Source organism: Leucoraja erinacea, chromosome 1, assembly GCF_028641065.1.
Source record: "Leucoraja erinacea ecotype New England chromosome 1, Leri_hhj_1, whole genome shotgun sequence".
Taxonomy (NCBI): Eukaryota; Metazoa; Chordata; class Chondrichthyes; order Rajiformes; family Rajidae; genus Leucoraja; species Leucoraja erinaceus.
In genome coordinates this window covers 168,109,681-168,130,053 of record NC_073377.1, presented here as the reverse complement: position 1 = coordinate 168,130,053, position 20,373 = coordinate 168,109,681, and the positions used below count along the sequence as shown (strand labels likewise).

At 45.9% G+C, this 20,373-nt stretch overlaps 1 protein-coding gene across 1 annotated transcript in view; it reads right to left on the bottom strand.

Annotated features, from left to right (window-relative positions):
* inpp4b (inositol polyphosphate-4-phosphatase type II B) overlaps window positions 1-18,124 on the bottom strand; it is a 613,166-nt gene extending 595,042 nt beyond the window's left edge. The window contains 1 exon segment of the mRNA XM_055647772.1: window positions 18,049-18,124. The gene's annotated coding sequence lies outside the window, so the exon portion shown is untranslated.
* Between the last annotated feature and the right edge of the window lie 2,249 nt (window positions 18,125-20,373).

Below are 20,373 nucleotides of genomic sequence, written 5' to 3'. Positions count from 1 at the left end.
AATACAAATATAAAACATGATCAAACAGATAATAAGAACAATAAAAAGGGATTATGAGAAGGAACTTTCAAGTAATCCCTAACACTAATTGAATTAATTTTATAATTTTGTTAGAATAAAAAGATAGTGATAATACTGCAAATAGAAATGAAAATTTATTTTGAAATTTATTTTGAATTTATTTAGAGCAAAGGAAAAGTACAATAAATTGGTCGTCCCATACAAAGTAATGATGAACTAGGAGTAAAGATGAACCAGTGTCAACATAGGCAAGCTAGATGCAGGGAAAATTGTCCCAATGTTGGGCGAGTCCAGAACCAGGGGCCACACACAGTCTTAAAATAAAATGAAAGTTATTTAAAACTGAGGTGAGAAAAAACCTTTTCACCCAGAGAGTTGTGAATTTGTGGAATTCCCTGCCACAGAGGGCAGTGGAGGCCAAGCCACTGGATGGATTTAAGAGAGCGTTAGATAGAGCTTTAGGGGCTAGTGGAGTCAAGGGATATGGGGAGAAGGTAGGCACGGGTTATTGATAGGGGACGATCAGCCATGATCACAATGAATGGCGGTGCTGGCTCAAAGGGCCGAATGGCCTCCTCCTGCACCTATTGTCTATGTTTCTATCTCTATGTTTCTGTAGGCAGAACAGAAATGAAAGCAAAATGAATATAATTAAGAGTTTCCCAGAGGTTGATGGCGTAAAGCCCTTGGGTTGAAACCAAGTAGATGAGAACATTATTTTTCCAAAACACTCTTGATTTAGGAAATGTTCCCTTAGGTAGGTAGATTGCATGTCACCCTATCATCTAAGTGGGCGGCGCGACTCTCGTCAGCAGCGGCCTCTGCAGTCCGTCTGTGTTTTTATTATTTTTTGTCTCGTTTTTATGTAGTTTTTGGTATTTTTTGTTGTTGGGGTATGTGTGTGGGGGGGAGGGGGTAACTTTAAAATATTTCCCCTGCACGGGAGACCCGACCTTTTCTTGTCGGGTCTCCGTTGTCGTTGGGGCTGCAACGTGGAGCGGCCTCCGGCAGGAACGACCTGGGGTTCCAGCTGCGGAGCTGCCGACTACTCACCGTCGCGGAGCTGGCCGAGTCCGGAGCGGGTGGAGTGGTGGTGGAGCGCTGCTTCCACCTGACCTTCGGAGATTCGGAGGCTGCAACTGCGGGTCTGGCGGACGGCGGCACCGGGAGCCCGCGGGTCCCTGGAGTGAGACCGCTTTTCGGGGCTTCCGCAACGGCGACTTCTCCCGCCCGAGTTGAGGGGTTGAAGAGCTGGAGCGGGGCCTGACATCATCGCCCCGCGCGGCTTGGAATGGCCGCGGGACTCTGTGAGCGCACGCCGGGGGCTCCAACACCTAGACCCGCTGCGCAACCTTGCACCACCCGGCGTGGCTTTAATGGCCGCGGGACAATCGCCATCGCCAGCTGGGGGCTTTGACTTTGACTCTGACTCTGACATCGGGGGGGGAAGAGTGCAGTGGAGAGATAAGTTTTTTTTGCCTTCCATCACAGCGCTGTGATGGATGTTTGTGTAACTGTGTTGTGTCTTGGGTCTATTTGTTTTGTAATGTATGGCTGCAGAAACAACATTTCGTTTGGACCTCAAGGGGTCCAAATGACAAATAAATTGTATTGTATTGTATGTATCATTGAACAAAATGAAAGGGAAATCTTACATCCTTTATGGGGAAATTAGAGTTTACGTGGAATAGAATGGCTGAACACACAGGGACAGTTTCAGCCGAAAAGTTAGTACAGGAATAATAATTTAATGAGAGTTATTCCTATGGATGTTAATTATGTGGACTGCCAAAAGATAATTTGTAAGTATCGAATGAGAGGTTGGCCACCAACAGTGATGCTTATATAAATGAAGGCAAACTTTTTAACTAAAGAAATAACTAGGGATTATGGGAAAGTATGTCAATGTTCAGGATTTAACACATAATAATAGTCTGCAAAATTCTGGGCTTGGTCTGCAGCCATCCATGACTTAGATGATGCGATGGAAAATCACCTGTCCAAGTTTATCGTAAATGCAAAGATTGGAAATGCTATAAATACTGCATTTGGAACAAATAAACAACAAAATATTAAAATGAATGGGGAAAACTGACAAATGGATTTCTAAGTTTGCTAATGTGCACTTTGAATCTAAACAAACAAGAACCTCCCAAGGGGATTAAAATTTAAAAACGGATATTCAAAAGAGATTAGGAGTCCATGCGCACAGTTTATATTAAGGGTTATTGTAAGTACCTGTACTACATTTTTTTAAAGATTCATAAATGCTAGCTATTGTGTCTCTAGGGCTAAATACAAAACAGGTCGTACACAAGTTATGCAATAGCTATACGAGACCCTGGTTAAACCAATCAGAAGTACTGTGGGTACTTTGTGTACCTTCGATTTTCCAGCATCTGCAGTTCCTTCTTAAACACAGAAATACTGTGGGCTGTTCTGGGCATACATTTTCATAGAGTCATAGCGATACAGACAGTATGGAAACTGGAAGGTAGACAAAATTGCTGGAGAGACTCAGCGGGTGCGGCAGCATCTATGGAGCGAAGGAAATAGGCAACGTTTCGGCCCGAAACCCTTCTTCAGACCCGAAACGTTGGCTATTTCCCTCGCTCCATAGATGCTGCCGCACCCGTTGAGTTTCTCCAGCAATTTTGTCTACCTTCGATTTTCCAGCATCTGCAGTTCCTTCTTGAACACGTATGGGAACTGGCACTTCGCCCACTGCACTCATTTACGCTATTCATGCATTCATCCATTTTCTCCAATTTCTATCCACATTGGCATCAACTAACCCCCTCCCCACCACCACCCCCTTCTTAAAATTCTTCTTCCACTGTATCAGCAGTGTTGCATTAAAAGGTTAGAAGAACATGACAAACTGCTAATAAATAGGATTAGTATATACGAGTTCCTGATGGTTAGTATGGGTATGTTGGAGGGACAGTTTCTATGCTGCATGATAGAATGACATGATATCGTAGACAGACCCAATGTAAGCTGAAGTATAGTAAAATCAAACAGAATACCAATAAAAGCCTAAAAATGACAAGGTTATCTTTCCACAAACTGTTATCATAATTTCAGCATCCCACTTTAGCTATAACTATGAAACAAAACAATTATTTTGCAGAAAAATATGAAGATGCTGCGTTGGGCAGAATTAATTTAAAAACTGCATAATGCATAATAAGCTGCATGATAAAAATACAGAGCAGACTGGCAGAAAATAAAAGCATCAGACACCAATGACATGTCTTTTGTAAATTTACACATGCACACAGAAAACAGAGAAAGTCAAGCATAGTGGTGCAATATACAGTCACGTATTTGTCAAGATGATACACAGGACATCAAATATGTTCACACATTTTAGCACAGTCCTTAGCCACATTATATTCAGATAAACTGTGTGTAGTGAAGAATGACAAACAGAGCTAGTGTAGGATTTGTTCATTGAAAGGTAGTCCACAGCACCAGTAACCATGGAGATAAGGATGCAGTCCAAATAAGAACACAGGTAGCTAATATATTAGCAGAGCCGACAGTTCTGCTTCACCAGCTTTGCTTAAATTGCACAGATTTCAAATTAAAATGCAAGTCTTATGATCGGCTTCAAAGTTTCTAAAAGAAAATTGTTATAATCTCATAAATAGTCCAATATCAACAAAATCAACTAATTTCATTAATAAGAGTTCTAATGTCCGGTTGAGTAGAATTCAAGGTCCATAGACTAACAGTACAAATTGTATTTGGTGGTCTACCTCAAAACAAAAAGCTATAAAATTTTCCTGGGAAATCGACAGAGTTCACATCTGCATTCAGCAAGATCTAGCCAACATTTAGGCATGGGTTGATAGATGGCAAGGAATATTCATGCCACACAAATACGAGGCAATGGTCATCTCCAACACAAGTACTAGGCAATGGTCATCTCTAACAGGAGCCACTCAAGCTCTTGATATCGAACTAACTCACCACCATGCAGTTCCTCACTATGACCTACTGGGAAGCCATCGGTCCAGTTGTTAATATTGACCAAAGATGAAGACATTATAAAATGGAGGATCCCTGCATTTGTACGATTTGCTTAACCTTTTTCTATGGGAAATTACAGGCTGTGGATGGGAGGGCATCTGTAAGACAGGACTTAAGGGACGCACCTATAGAGGACTCTGACATCACATTATATGCGGACGGGAGTGCATCTATTGGGCCGTGGGGTGAGAGATTGTCGGGGTATGCAATTGTTAATCAGGAAATGGAAATTGTAGAAGCCGCTGCCATTGAGTCACCTTATTCAGCACAGCAAGCTGAATGAATTGCTTTAATTCAAGCTTGTATTACTGGGGAGAATTTAAAAGTAAATATTTGCACTGATTTTCGGTATGCCTTTGGAATAGGCGACGTTTCGGGTTGAGACCCTTCTTCAGACTGATGTTGGGGGGGGCTGGAAAAAGAAAGGAAGAGGCGGAGACAGTGGGCTGTGGGGGAGCTGGGAAGGGGAGGGGAAGGAGGGAGAAAGCAGGGACTACCTGAAATTGGAGAAGTCAGTGTTCATATCGCTGGGGTGTAAACTGCCCAAGCAAACTATGAGGTGCTGCTCCTTCAATTTGCAGTGGGACTCACTCTTCATGGAGGAGGCCCAGGACAGAAAGGTCGGATTCAGAATGGGAGGGGGAGTTGAAGTGCTGAGCTACCGGGAGTTCAGGTTGGTTATTGCGGACCGAGCGGAGGTGTTGGGTGAAGCGATCGCCAAGCCTACGCTTGGTCTCACCGATGTAGAGCAGCTGACATCTAGAGCAGCGGATGCAATAGATGAGGTTGGAGGAGATGCAGGTGAACCTCTGCCTCATCTGAAACGATTGCTTGGGTCCTTGGATGGAGTTGAGGGGGGTAGTAAAGCGACAAGTGTAGCATTTCCTGCGGTTGCAAGGGAAAGTACCAGGGAGGGGGTGGTTTGGGTAGGAAGGGACGAATTGACCAAGGAGTTACGGAGGGAGCGGTCTCTGCAGAAATTCTTCCAGCATTTTTGTCTTTCCGTGCGGTTCCCGGAGGTTGCAGGTGGTTGCCGGAGGTTGCAGGTAGTGGAAGCAGGTAGGGAGACTGACAAAAACCTCCGGGAACCGCACGGAAACCTTGGGTGGGGCGCAAAGTCTCCAGAGGTTTCCGTTCAGGTTTCCCAAGTGGGACAGGGGCATTAGTCCACTCCACTGCAAAATCTCCTCAAGGTATGTCTACTTTGAAGAAGTTCTCCTAGAAGGGTCTCGACCCGAAACGTCACCTATTCCTTCGCTCCATAGATGCTGCATCGCCCGCTGAGTTTCTCCAGCATTTTTGTCTACCTTCAATTTTGCCAGCATGAACTGATCTTCCTTAAATATCTAATAGCAAAGTCATGCTATTCTCAGCTACAAAATGTGTGCGCACTCATTATGTTATAATCGGAAACATTTTCTTCACAAGCGATCGGAATCAATGTAATTCTTCTTCATTATAACATAAACTTCATATAACTTAGATTATAAGCAGGTATTATTGTAAATTACACATCTACACCAACTGATTTGTCACAAAAGATGGTTCATTATTGAAATTTAGGGATCCCATCAATTTTGTGTGTCATATCTTTGTAAAAAATATTGATCTGACAATTAGGATTAAAATTGTAATGAAAAATCTTCAGACTAAGACCACAAATCACATCAGACTGCAACTGGCTCAGTAGCGCCACCCGCAGCTGCTCACATGCAATTATTTTTACTTTATTAATGCTCCTATCCTATTAGAAACATAGAAACATAGAAAATAGGTGCAGGAGTAGGCCATTCGGCCCTTCGAGCCTGCACCGCCATTCAATATGATCATGGCTGATCATCCAACTCAGTATCCTGTACCTGCCTTCTCTCCATACCCCCTGATCCCCTTAGCCACAAGGGCCACATCTAACTCCTTCTTAAATATAGCCAATGAACTGTGGCCTCAACTACCCTCTGTGGCAGAGAGTTCCAGAGATTCACCACTCTCTGTGTGAAAAATGTTTTTCTCATCTCGGTTTTAAAGGATTTCACCCTTATCCTTAAGCTGTGACCCCTTGTCCTGGACTTCCCCAACATCGGGGACAATCTTCCTGCATATTGCTGTCAAAATCACCTGATAATCTACCGTGAAAACTCGGCCCGAAACGTTGCCTATTTCCTTCGCTCCAGAGATGCTGCTGCACCCGCTGAGTTTCTCCAGCATTTTTGTGCACCTTCGATTTTCCAGCATCTGCAGTTCCTTCTTGAACAATCTACCATGAAAATAATGTTATCTTTAAAACATTGTGAGGATGATGCATTAACGATTTCCACTCTTGTCTCCATAGTGATTGGGATTTCATGAGCATTATTACTATTTATTTATTCGAGTCGGTAAGATGGAATACTACAAATAATTACAGTTTTGCAGTCAGTCTGTTAGTCAGACAAGAGAGAATCAGTTCTCCGGGAATCCTTGCACAACCACAATGTTTGTTTGATCGGTGAAACATTACAATAATTGCAGGATATAGCCATTAAGTTCAAGAACTTGGTGCTTGTTATATGAACAGCTGGTACCAGCTGTACTCATTACTTCAAGTATAGTAATTAAACCATCCTTGAAATGTCATTGCTCATTTATCTAGAGATAACTAACAGAACTGACAGTATCTGTAATGAGAGAAACTAAGATAACAGATCAGGCCAATAACTCCATAACTCCAATGAGTATTACCTTTTTCTGCCGAAGGCCCATTGACTGAAACATTCTTGGTTCTTGGTTTCTTGGTCCTCCAAAATATTCCAAATGGAATTTAAACTGGAGGTGGTGAAGGGAGGGATTAAGCCAGTAAGGGTTATTGGGAAGAAAGAGCTACCTTAAATTTAGTTGCATCTGGTTGGGTAACTAGAGTAGGGTGGAGATTATTCCATGCTTTAATTGTGCGGGGGAAGAACGAATTGCTGTACACATCTGTCTTGGTAGCTGGGATCACAAATTGGACCGAATGCCCTTGTCTGCTCCTAATTGGTTTGGGTCTGGTGTAGGTCTTGTAATCTATGTCGAGCTGACCATTTAACATTTTGTAAAAACAGGTCAAACGGTGAGGCTCGCACCAGGGTCTCTTCCATACCCCGCAACACTGCTCTCTCTCCCCATCCCCGCACTCGCAACAAGGGCAGAGTCCCCCTAGTCCTCACCTTTCACCCCACCAGCCGGCAAATATAACACATAATCCTCCGCCATTTCCGCCACCTCCAACGTGACCCCACCACTCGCCACATCTTCCCATCTCCCCCAATGTCTGCCTTCCGCAAAGACCGCTCCCTCCGCAACTCCCTTGTCAATTCTTCCCTTCCCTCCCGTACCACCCCCTCCCCGGGCACTTTCCGTTGCAACCGCAAGAAATGCAACACCTGTCCCTTCACCTCCCCCCTCGACCCCTGGACTAACAAAGTAGAGTGGCCAAAGATTGAGTAAAGATATAAGAGAGGAAAAGGAAAAAAAAAAAAAAAAAAAGAAGATAAAGTGGAGATATACCCCCTCCTCCCCCCCCCCCCCCCCCTTCCCCCCCCTCCCCCCCTCCCCCCTCCCCCCCTTTCAGGGCTCTTGCATTTCCCTTTGGTAGATCATTCCCCCTTGGTTGATCGACAGTTTAGAAAGGATGCAGTCCCCAGCTGCATTGATACATGCAATAGCGACTCCTAGATATCACCAGGTAATAATAATAATAATAATAATAATTTTATTTATAGAGCACTTTAAAAACAAACATAGTTGCAACAAAGTGCTGTACATCACTAATCATTGACAAAAAAGTTAATACACACCAAAAATAACAATCAAAAGAAATAGTAGGAAAAGACATGTAAAATAAAGAAACATCAAAAACACCACAAACAGAAGCAAAGCCTCAGGCATGGTCAAAAGCCAGGGAGTACAAATGTGTTTTAACACTGGATTTGAAGATGGACAGTGAGGGGCCTGTCTGATGTGCAACGGCAGGGTGTTCCAGAGTGCCGGAGCAGCAACAGAGAAGGCTCTATCCCCTCTGAGCCTCCGACTAGACCTCGGTACCTCCAGGAGCAGCTGACCTGAGGGACCGGGCAGGAGCGTATGGGTGGAGCAGCTCAGAGAAGATAAGGCGGGGCGAGCCCATTCAGAGATTTAAAAACAAATAACAGGTAGACACAGAATGCTGGAGTAACTCAGCGGGTCAGGCAGCATCTCCGGAGAGAAGGAATGAATGGGTGACGTTTCGGGGTCGAGACCCTTCTTCAGACTGATACCGCCACTTTATCCCTGACCAAAATAAAAAGGTGCCTTCATTGGGCAGCACAGTGGGTCTGCGGTAGAGTTGCTCAGAGACCCAGGTTCGATCCCGACTACAGGTGCTTGTCTGTCCGTTCTCCCTGTGACCTGCATGGATTCTCTCCGGGATTTCCAGTTTCATCCCACATTCCCAAAGACTTCCAGGTTTGTAGGCGAATTGGCTTAGTAAAACCGTAAATTGTCCCAAGTGTGTGTTGGAAAGTGTTAATGTGCAGGGATCGCTGGTCGGAGCGGACTAGGTGGGCCGAAGGGCCTGTTTCTGCACTATATCTCCAAACTAAACTAAAACTAAATTAATATAAAATATTCGGTGCCTAGCTGCTTTATACCTATCATTTTATGCCCTTCATGGACTTTTAAACATGCCAATGCATTTCTGCAATATTTCTCTTTGGTTTATACCATGCCTAATTAAGACAGGGCACTTGAGAGGGGGTTTTTTCCCCCAACACAATCTACATTAACGAGATTCAACTGCGGATTGTGTAATGCAAAGTGTGATCAGTCTGAAGAAGGGTCTTGACCCATTTCTTCTCTCCAGAGATGCTGCCTGTCCCGTTGAGTTACTCCGGCATTTTGTGTCTATTTGCAAAGTATGATAACGTGGCCTCTGCAATATTCCATCCTCTCATTTCCATCCTCAAACAAAGATTATACGGAGTAAACAAAGTCAAAACACTACTTATAATAGACAATAGGTGCAGGAGTAGGCCATTCGGCCCTTCGAGCCAGCACCGCCATTCAATATGATCATGGCTGATCATCCAACTCAGTACCCCGTTCCTGCTTTCTCCTCATATCCCCTGACTCCGCTATCTTTAAGAGCACTATCTAGCTCTCTCTTGAAAGCATCTAGAGAACCTGCCACCACCGCCCTCTGAAGCAGAGAATTCCACAGACTCACCACTCTCTGTGAGAATTCCACACTCACCACTCTCTGTGCAAATTTCACAGACTCACCACAGGACTCTGTGACAGGGGTTTTTTCAACAGACTCTCTGCATCTTCTGAGGGGGGGGGGAGGAGGCAGAGGGGGGAGGAGGAGAAGGGGGAGGAGGAGAGGGGGGTGAGGGATGGGGGGGGGAGGAGGGGGGGGGCATGGAGGGAGGAGGGAGGAGGGGGGGGAGAGGAGGGAGAGGGGGGGGAGGAGGGGGGGGAGGGAGGGAGGGGGGGAGAGGAGAGGGGGGAGAGAGGAGAGGGGGGGAGGAGAGGAGAGGGGGGGGAGAGGAGAGGGGGGTGAGGGAATAGGGGGGAGGGAGGGGGGGGGCCCTGGAGGGAGGAGGGAGGAGGGATCAGAGGAGAGGGGGAGGAGAGGGGAGGGGGAGAGAGGGGGGAGGAGAGGGGAAGAGGAGAGGGGGAGAGGAGAGGAGGGGAAGGCAGAGGGAGGGAACCTGAGGGGGGGATGCAGAGAATTCCAGAGGGGGGGGAGAGGGGGGGGGGAGAGAGGAGAGGGGGGAGAGAGGGAGGGGGGGGGAGGGAGGAGAGGGGGGGGGGAGAGGAGAGGGGGGGAAGAGGAGAGAGGGGGGGAGAGGAGAGGGGGGGAGAGAGAGAGGGGGGGAGAGAGAGAGGGGGGGGGAGAGGGAGAGGGGGAGGAGAGGAGAGGGGGAGAGAGAGAGAGAGGGGGGGGAGAGAGAGGAGGGAGGGGGGAGGAGGGAGAGAGGAGAGAGGAGGGGGGGGGGAGGAGAGAGGAGAGGGGGGGGGGAGAGAGGAGAGGGGGGGGGAGAGGAGAGGGGGGGGAGAGGAGAGGGGGGGGGGGAGAGAGGAGAGGGGGGAGAGAGGAGAGGGGGAGAGAGAGGAGAGGGGGGAGAGAGAGAGGAGAGGGGGGGGGAGGAGGAGAGAGGAGAGGGGGGGGGGAGAGAGGAGAGGGGGGGAGAGAGGAGAGGGGGGGAGAGAGGAGAGGGGGGGAGAGAGGAGAGGAGAGGGGGGGGAGAGAGGAGAGGAGGGGGGGAGAGAGAGGAGAGGGGGGGGGAGGAATGAAGAGGGGAGGAGAGAGAGAGGAGGGGAGAGGAGAGGAGAGGGGGGGAGAGGAGAAGAGAGGAGAGGAGAGGGGAGGAGAGAGGAGAGGGGGGGAGAGAGGAGAGGGGGGGAGAGAGGAGAGGGGTAGGGAGAGGAGGAGAGGGAAGAGAGAGAGGGAGTGAGAGAGGAGAGGGGGGGGAGAGAGGAGAGGGGGGGAGAGAGAGAGGGGGAGGGGGGGAGAGGAGAGGAGGAGGGGGGGGAAGAGAGGAGAGGGGGGGGAGAGAGGAGAGGGGGGGAGAGAGAGGAGAGGGGGGGGGGGAGAGAGGAGAGGGGGGGGGGAAGAGAGGAGAGAGGGGGGGGGGAGAGGGAGGGGGGGGGGAGAGGAGAGAGGAGGGGGGGGGAAGAGGGAGAGAGGGGGGGGAGAGACGAGAGGGGGGGGAGACGAGAGGAGAGGGGGGAGGGAGAGGAGAGGAGAGGGGGGGGGAGAGGAGAGGGGGGGAGAGAGGAGAGGGGGGGAAGAGAGGAGAGGGGATGGGGTGGAAGGAAGGGGGGGGAGGAGAACTTAAAAAACATTTTAGAACCAAAAAAGACACATTCTGCAAGCATTGTAGAACCAAAAGAGACACTTTTTGCAAACATTTTAGAACCAATAGACACATTCTGCAAGTGTTTTAGAACCACTAAGGACACTTACATTTGAGTAAACATGTGTTCAGTGTTATTCACAGCTCAGAGAAATGTGACCCTCTGCCTTCCTCCATCTTGAAGAGTGAGTGAGGCACACCACTTCCTGATTTTATAGCCCCTCCCCCTTGCCGCCAGCAGGGGCAGCAGAGAGAATGGGGAATTTTGTAAGATTATTAATATCTCTGTAATTTTTCATCCATGGGAAAAATCCTCAGCACACATACGGCGGAGGGGGGCTCTGAGCAAGGTGGCCAAAAATGACGGCAGTAGGTGGCGGTGTTCTCTCGGAAATCGCAGCACAGATGGCCAAAACCGGTCAAGAACAGATAGATAGATAGATAGATAGACAGACAGACGGGCAGACAGATAGGCAGATAGATAGATAGATAGCAGACAGACGGCTAGATAGATAGATAGATAGATAGATAGATAGATAGATAGATAGATAGATAGATAGATAGATAAATGAGGTACGAGTTAGGTTAGGGAACTGAACAGGTTGATAGTGAATCGGCAATGAAAATGATTAACGAATGTATACATTATTTACCACAGTTATTTCCTGTTTGGTACAAAAATAAATCAAGAGAGATTACTCGGTCGTGGTTAACCAAAATAAATTAGCAATTGTATTAGATTCAAAGGCGAGGTGTATGGAATCACCAGAATAAACATCAGGCAGGAGGATTAGGGAGCAGTTTAGAATTCAGCAGAAGAGCACCTAAAGGTTGATTAATGATGAAATATGAACTGTAAATTGATAAAGTATCAACTGATAGCTTCCATAAACATGAGGAGAAAGAGGGTAGTGACAACAAATAGGTTAGTGACTCCAGGTCCCCTAAAGTCAGGAATAATGGAGACTATGTTTGCGAGCAAAGCAATCAAAAACTGAACATGTGCCTTCACAAAGGAGGACACTAATTGCCTCCCAGATATATTAGGGATCAAGGGTCTAATGAGGTGGAGGAACTGAAGCATGTTATTATTTGTAAAGAAATAATGCTGAGGGAATTGATGGGACTGAATGCTGACAATTCCTAGGATAGATAATCTATATCCCAGAATATTCAAGGAAATTAACCTGTAAATTGTGAATGCACTGGCGGTCATCTCCCAATATGGAGCAGTTCCTACAGATAGGAGGGTTGCAAACAAAGTCATATTAAATCGGGTGAGAAATAAAAACAGGATATTGCAGACCAGTTAACCAAACATTAGTAGTGAGGCAAATACTGGAGTTTATTGTAAAGGAACTAAGTGTAACATTTTTAAGATTGCAGATGACGCAAAAGATGGAGTGGAGTGGAGAGGAAGTATATTAAGAGACTCCAATGTCATTGGATATTTCAAGGTGAAAAAATGAATGGCAGATGCAATATAACATGAATAAATCTAACGTATACATCTTACATAGAAACATAGAAACATAGAAAATAGGTGCAGGAGAAGGCCATTCGGCCCTTCGAGCCAGCACCGGCATTCATTGTGATCATGGCTGATCGTCCCCTATCAATAACCCGTACCTGCGTTCTCCCCATAATCCCTTGACTCCACTAGCCCCTAGAGCTCTATCGAACTCTCTCTTAAATCCATCCAGTGATTTGGCCTCCACTGCCCTCTGTGGCAGGAAATTCCACAAATTCACAACTCTCTGGGTGAAAAAGATTTTTCTCACCTCACCATCTTTCCACGAACAACTAATTATCTCAATGGTGACATTGGTGAAAAGGAAGTTGCAACAGGACTTGGGTATCCTTGTACACCAGTCCCTGAAAGTAGACATTCAAGCAGTTAAGAGGTCAACAGTACGCCTTCAATGCAAGAGGACTATAGTGCAGGAGTAAAGATAGCTTGCTGCATAAGCATAGGGCTTATTGGTTTGAAGTTGCCTAAAATTAGAGAATTCAATGTTCAGCCTATTGGGATGCAAGCAATCCAAGCAGAATATGATGTGCTGCTCCTCCAATTTGCATGGAGTTTAGCAACTGGGAGATCCTGTAGGCCTTGATGGGCTGAGCACGTGCTCAGGAGTTGTTTCTGCAGAAGGCAGTAAGGAGTTTGGATAGAAACATGTGACTGGTGATGGGATTGTGTTGGAGGTGACGGAAATGTCAGAAAATGACGTGTTGGATGCAGAGGCTGGCAGGGTGAAAGATGAGGACAGGGGATTCTTGTTCCATCTGGAGGTAGGGAATGCAAACACAGAACTACATGACAGTGTGGTTTTCCTCTTTGGAAAATATCGGGGGCACCTAATGAAATCTTACGCAATCTCTCATGAAAAACTCAGCGATGCAATTAAAAATTAGATTACACACTGGTGCACAGAAATCCCGGACCTGGAAATAAATCTAACTTTTGAATGTGGCACAAACAAAAAAAATTGAACTGCCACTGAAACTTGATTCATACAAATGTTAAGTCCCCTCATTCTTGCCATAGAGGGAGTACAGAGAAGGTTCACCAGACTGATTCCTGGGATGTCAGGACTTTCATATGAAGAAAGACTGGATAGACTCGGCTTGTACTCGCTAGAATTTAGAAGATTGAGGGAGGGATCTTATAGAAACTTACAAAATTCTTAACGGGTTGGACAGGCTAGATGCAGGAAGATTATTCCCAATGTTGGGGAAGTCCAGGACAAGGGGTCACAGTTTAAGGATAAGGGGGAAATCTTTTAGGGCCGAGATGAGAAAAACATTTTTCACACAGAGAGTGGTGAATCTCTGGAATTCTCTGCCACAGAAGGTAGTTGAGGCCAGTTCATTGGCTATATTTAGAGGGGAGTTAGATGTGGCCCTGTGGCTAAAGGGAATCAGAGGGTATGGAGAGAAGGCCGGTACGGGATACTGAGTTGGATGATCAGCCATGATCATATTGAATAGGCGGTGCAGGCTCGAAGGGCCGAATGGCGTACTCCTGCACCTATTTTCTATGTTTCTATGACATGTCAGGCACATGGTTTTATAAAGTGGTCAACCCATGTTGTTCTTCCTGTACCAAATACAGATGTCACCCCTTCTAATTTATACTTCCTTCAGTGAGTCAGCTGCATAATATTTTTTCATTTGAACAGTGACAATCCAAATTAATTTGTATTCAGAATGTAAAACTGAACAGATATGATCTGCTTCTTCAAATAAATGATCAGCAAACAACTTTGATAGTGTATAGAAACTAAAAGAACCTATTGAATTACAATGCATACGTGCAAAGTCTCCACATTTGCCCTGGAATCTCAGATAATCTATTGTAAATTGCTAGGGTTCTGATGACTTGGAATAGAATTGTGGGACACTCCGGGTGATTAGGTCCCTACCTAGGGTAAAACATTAATTTTGACTAATGCCCCTGTCCCACTTAGGAAACCTGAACGGAAACCTCTGGAGACTTTGCGCCCCACCCAAGGTTTCCGTGCGGTTCCCGGAGGTTTTTGTCAGTCTCCCTAACGGTTGAAAGTGGTTCCGGCGATTATTTCAAAAAATTCAAAACCGGCCGTGACTAAAAATAGGTTGCCGTTTTAAAAATGGGTAATTTTTTAGTCGAATCCGGTTGAGATGCTAGTTGAAGGTGGTTGCCAGAGGTTGCAGGTGGTGGAAGGTGAGACCTTCCACTAGCTGCAACCTCCAGCAACCACCTGCAACCTCCGGCAACCACCTGCAACTAGCATCGCAACCGGAAGAAAGGGAAACCACTTTCGACCATTAGGGAGACTGACAAAAACCTCCGGGGACCGCACGGAAACCTTGGGTGGGGCCCAAAGTCTCCAGAGGTTTCCATTCAGATTTCCTAAGTGGGACAGGGGCATAGATGCAGGAAGATTGCTCCCGATGTTGGGGAAGTCCAAGACAAGGGGTCGCAGCTTAAGGATAAGGGGGAAATCCTTTAAAACCGAGATGAGAAGAACTTTTTTCACACAGAGAGTGGTGAATCTCTGGAACTCTCTGCCACAGAGGGTAGTCGAGGCCAGTTCATTGGCTATATTTAAGAGGGAGTTAGATGTGGCCCTTGTGGCTAAGGGGATCAGAGGGTATGGAGAGAAGGCAGGTACGGGCTACTGAGTTGGATGATCAGCCATTTTCATATTGAATGGCGGTGCAGGCTCGAAGGGCCGAATGGCCTACTCCTGCACCTAATTTCTATGTTTCTATGTTTCTATTACTCTGCAGTCCTATCTATATTCCCTTACAGCATAAAGGGAAGTTATTTCTTCCATTGCATCTAAACTGGCTCACAGAACCATCTATATTCTCCCCACAACTATCAATTCCATCACCCACCAATGGGCAATTTAAATATGTCTCCTCACCTTCTCGGCTCTCCCTCGGGCTCCTCATCTTCCTTTCCCCTTTCTTCTCCCCCCCACCCCCACCCAACATCAGTCTGAAGATGGGTTTTGGCCTGAAACGTTGCCTATTTCCTTCGCTCCATAGATTCTGCCGCATCTGCTGAGTTTCTCCAGCACTTTTGTGTACCGGCAATTTAAAAAACCTGATTAACCAACCAACACACGTGCATTTGAGATGTGGGGCAGGTAACCAAACGTCCCTGTTTTATAGTATCTTTGGTCCAAACATTGTCCACCATAGCCCATCAGAGTTGACCTTGTACAAAGTGGATGCACATGCTTCTTGTCTCAGTAGCAGATGGAAATTGGCTGCACCATATAACTTTGAAAGGGAACACCAATTTCTCATGAAGCCAACACAGAATGCATGGGGCTAAGGCAAGGAATTGCCATGTTTGAGCATAGATCTCAAGCCAGGGATCAGAGACCACTTCAGGGCAGCAAAATCGTCTGTGTCTGCAGCCGCCCATTAGAAGCTGGGGTATTGTGTTGGTGGGCACAACTATGGTGTCACAGGGGTACAGTATTGGTGGTACCATATAACATGAGGGAGCCAGGAACAATACTGGTGGGGACAGATAACACAGGAGTACAAGTACAGGTTTTCCATTACTAATAGTACTCCTGGCCTGTTGCTTGTTGCTTCAGAGTCCCTTCTTTAGTAAAAGGCATCATTTAAAAAAAAACAGCTAGTCATCTTCTCTTCTCCTGGATACCCCCACCAGAATTCAGAGAGGTTCAGCCTCTTCCCCACAGCACCAGGACCTGGGTACAAACATACCCAACAGTACTGTCCGTATGAGTTGGCTTCCACTCTGCCAGCGCTCATCTACCCTACTCTTGTCATATGCTGAGAGAATGGAGCGGCTGGGCTTGTACACTCTGAAGTTTAGAAGAATGAGAGGGGGTCTCATTGAAACATATAAGATTGTTAAGGGCTTGGACACACTAGAGGCAGGAAACATGTTCCCAATGTTGGGGGAGTCCAGAACCAGGGGCCACACAGTTTAAGAATAAGGAGTAAACCATTTAGAACGGAGACGAGGAAACACTTTTTCTCACAGAGAGTGGTGAGTCTGTGGAATTCTCTGCCTCAGAGGGCGGTGGAAGCAGGTTCTCTGGATGCTTTCAAGCAAAGATCTTTGCTTTGAAGAGAGAAGTAGATAGGGCTCTTAAAGATAGCGGAGTCAGGGGATATGGGGAGAAGGCAGGAACGGGGTACTGATTGGGGATGATCAGCCATGATCACATTGAGTGGCGGTGCTGGCTTGAAGGGCCGAATGGCCTACTGCTGCACCTGTTGTCTTCCCACCCGCTTTCTCCTGATGGTCTAATGTTCGCCTCTCGCACAGACGCGCTGGATGCTACATTAGTTTGCAGATTATAGAGTGCGGAGTTGACGGAAATATGGGGAGGTTAAAATGAGATCGATGTAGGATTTATTGGAAATGGGTGTTTGGTAGCGAAGCGACTCGGTGGGTCGAAGGATGTGTTTGTGCGCTGTGTGACTCTGCATCTGTTGCAGTGACAGCAATACTTAATTAGATGTGGGTGGATTTAAAGCTGTAACACAGACGTTTCGAACTCTGTGCCGACTTTATCATATGGAGTCAAGTTCAAGTGAGTTTATTGTCATGTGTCCCTGTATAGGACAATGAAATTCTTGCTTTGCTTAAGCACACAGAAAAAATAGGCATTTACTACAAAACAGATAAATGTGTCCATATACCATATACCATAATATAAATATATACACACATGAATAAATAATCATAGCAAAAGGATTTGAGTATAGGAGCAGGGAGGTTCTACTGCAGTTGTACAGGGTCTTGGTGAGACCACACCTGGAGTATTGCGTACAGTTTTGGTCTCCAAATCTGAGGAAGGACATTATTGCCATAGAGGGAGTGCAGAGAAGGTTCACCAGACTGATTCCTGGGATGTCAGGACTGTCTTATGAAGAAAGACTGGATAGACTTGGTTTATACTCTCTAGAATTTAGGAGATTGAGAGGGGATCTTATAGAAACTTACAAAATTAAGGGGTTGGACAGGCTAGATGCAGGAAGATTGCTCCCGATGTTAGGGAAGTCCAGGACAAGGGGTCACAGCTTAAGGATAAGGGGAAAATCCTTTAAAACCGAGATGAGAAGAACTTTTTTCACACAGAGAGTGGTGAATCTCTGGAACTCTCTGCCACAGAGGGTAGTTGAGGCCAGTTCATTGGCTATATTTAAGAGGGAGTTAAATGTGGCTCTTGTGGCTAAGGGGATCAGGGGGTATGGAGAGAAGGCAGGTACAGGATACTGAGTTAGATGATCAGCCATGATCATATTGAATGGCGGTGCAGGCTCGAAGGGCCGAATGGCCTACTCCTGCACCTAATTTCTATGTTTCTATGTTTCTATATACCATAATATAAATATATACACACATGAATAAATAAACTGGTAAAGTGCAAATAACAGAAAGTGGTTATTAATAATCAGAGTTTTGTCCGAGCCAGGTTTAATAGCCTGATGGCTGTGGGGAAGTCCAGCCCCCAAACTAAAAACCATGGCAGTCCATCCCGCAGTTAAATGTCAATCTGACATGATTTTATTAGGGGGAGGGGGAGACAACTCACACTGCGTTGTACAACGAGTCAAATCAATGAAACCGGAGCTGTAACGTTCAACTAACCTTAGTTAGACTGCAGTTGGACAGCGCTGGAGTATCGTGCATCTGATGTGCGGCGTGTGTGTGTGTACTCTGGACAGGTGTCACCTGTGGTCTTGCCCTCCTCACCTGCCCGCGCGCTCCCCCCTCACCTGCCCGCGCGCTCCCCCCTCACCTGCCCGCGCGCTCCCCCCTCACCTGCGCGCGCTGCTCCCCCCCACTCACCTGCCCGCGCGCTCCCACCCCCTGTCCGCCCCCCTCCTCACCTGCGCGCGCGCGCTCCCCCCTCACCTGCGCGCGCGCTCCTCACCTGCCCACGCGCCCCACCCCCTGTCCCTCTCCTCACCTGTCCGCGCCCTCCTCCCCCCCCCCCCCCTGCCCGCACGCTCCCCCCCACCCCCCTCCTCTGCCCGCGCGAACTGGTCCTCAGCCCCAGGTGAGTCCCGGGCCACCTCCTTCAGGTAAGACCAGCAGGTCCCGCCCTGGAACATGGCCGTCTCCTTTCCCCCAGGTCCCCCACAGGCTGATATATCTCTCCCGCCCACCACATACCGTGAGCTCTCTCTCTGGTGTAACATCAACAACTTGGCCGGGCACAAGACTGTCAGCCTCCAGCTTCCTCTGAGATACTTCCTTCTGCATTATGTTTTTCATCACCGACTTTATTTTAATGTCTAACTTCCGGGATTCAATACGAACATTTGGTCAGAGCGAAATTTACTAATTCAGCGGTTACTGTAAGTTCCTCAATATTATCTTTCTTGCCTAAAAGACGAGGGATAAATAACAAAAGTTGTTACTGTTAATAGTTGACTGTATTCACCCGAATTAAAATCCACACCTTTTATCATCAACTTGTGTTTTCTGGCAAGTATGGGTTAGGGAGGTGCTAATCTGTTCATTGTTTTCACTGTAAATCAATTATGTTTTGTTGTTTCACAACTTGTTAATGAAAGATTATTTTGATACGTTCATTAAAGCAAGCTGGCAATTAGGGGGGAAATTGGGAGATTAAGAGAGCTAATATTTTGTCTTCATGAATATTTGAACAGAACAGGGTTTTTGGTAGCTCCACCAATGTATAAAGCACTTTAACTAGCAATGTTACAACATTTTGAGATTTAAAAAAACAAGTCTGCAATTTATCCCATCAGATAAAGCATAACAATAAGTTTAATTTGACACCTAATTCACTTTCATATCTCAAGTAATAAAAAAGTTATGGCCATTTTCATACTCGGAAATTAGCATCTTGTTCCCTATTGATTTTCTATGGACATAACAAAAAAGCTGTGATCATGGACAGTCAAAAGCCCACAACTTTCTTAAAAATTAAGAGAACTGAATGAAATTTTCAGTTATCATAGATTGAAACATTCTGAAACAAATATAAAATAATCTTACTTGGATGACCTGAAATTAAAGCATATAATTAGTTAGTAACCCAATTGTAGCTAATTTCAAACGTCAATTACTAGATCTAAACATCTATCCATTTCTTAATAAATGATTAACATTTTTAAATAGCCTAAGTGTCCAAATAACATTCACAAATAATTCACAATAAAACATGATTTTTAAATCTCATTTACATCAATTTATAGGCCAAATGGAAGGAATTTAGTGTTCAATTGCTGTAAATTAAAGTCAATTTAAATCAGCTTTCTAGTGGGATCCTGTGAACGCGCTGGTTTAGAACGTTCACATTGAGCTGGATTTGTGCCTCAAATGCCCAGACACGATTCAGGTAGGTTTTGTAACATACCTACTTTAACCACCGAGAGTTAAATGCGCCATATAAATAAATGGGACTTGACTTGACTTTGGTAAGGTCAATGATCTCTTGAACTATACTGTAAAACTTCAATTGCATATCATACTGTAAATAGGATGTCAAGTATAATGCTGATCAACAAATCTAGCAACATATCAACATTAACATTGTTAAAATAATGAATGGGACCCTTGTCCCATGGGCTATTGGCAAATTACCAAACAACAAAAGTCAACCCAACCCACCCTTGTGGAGGCTGCAAAGGCTGTGATCTTGATGCGAAATAACTGCTGGTGGAACACAGCAGGTCAAGGAACATGTGTGGTTGGAAATAGTCGGGATCATCCTTCAGACTGATGAAGGATTATGCGCTCTTGTGAGCTCCCTAATATACTTCTTGTCCAAATACGAGAATTCGGGGACTGTTCAAACAGCCTAGTTAAGATATAGGCTGACATACTGATTCTTAGAAAATCAGTTCTAACAGTCAGCATTCCAGCTCCATCCTTTACCAGGCAACCTATGCCTTTCACCAGACTGATTCCTGGGATGGCAGGACTTTCATATGAAGAAAG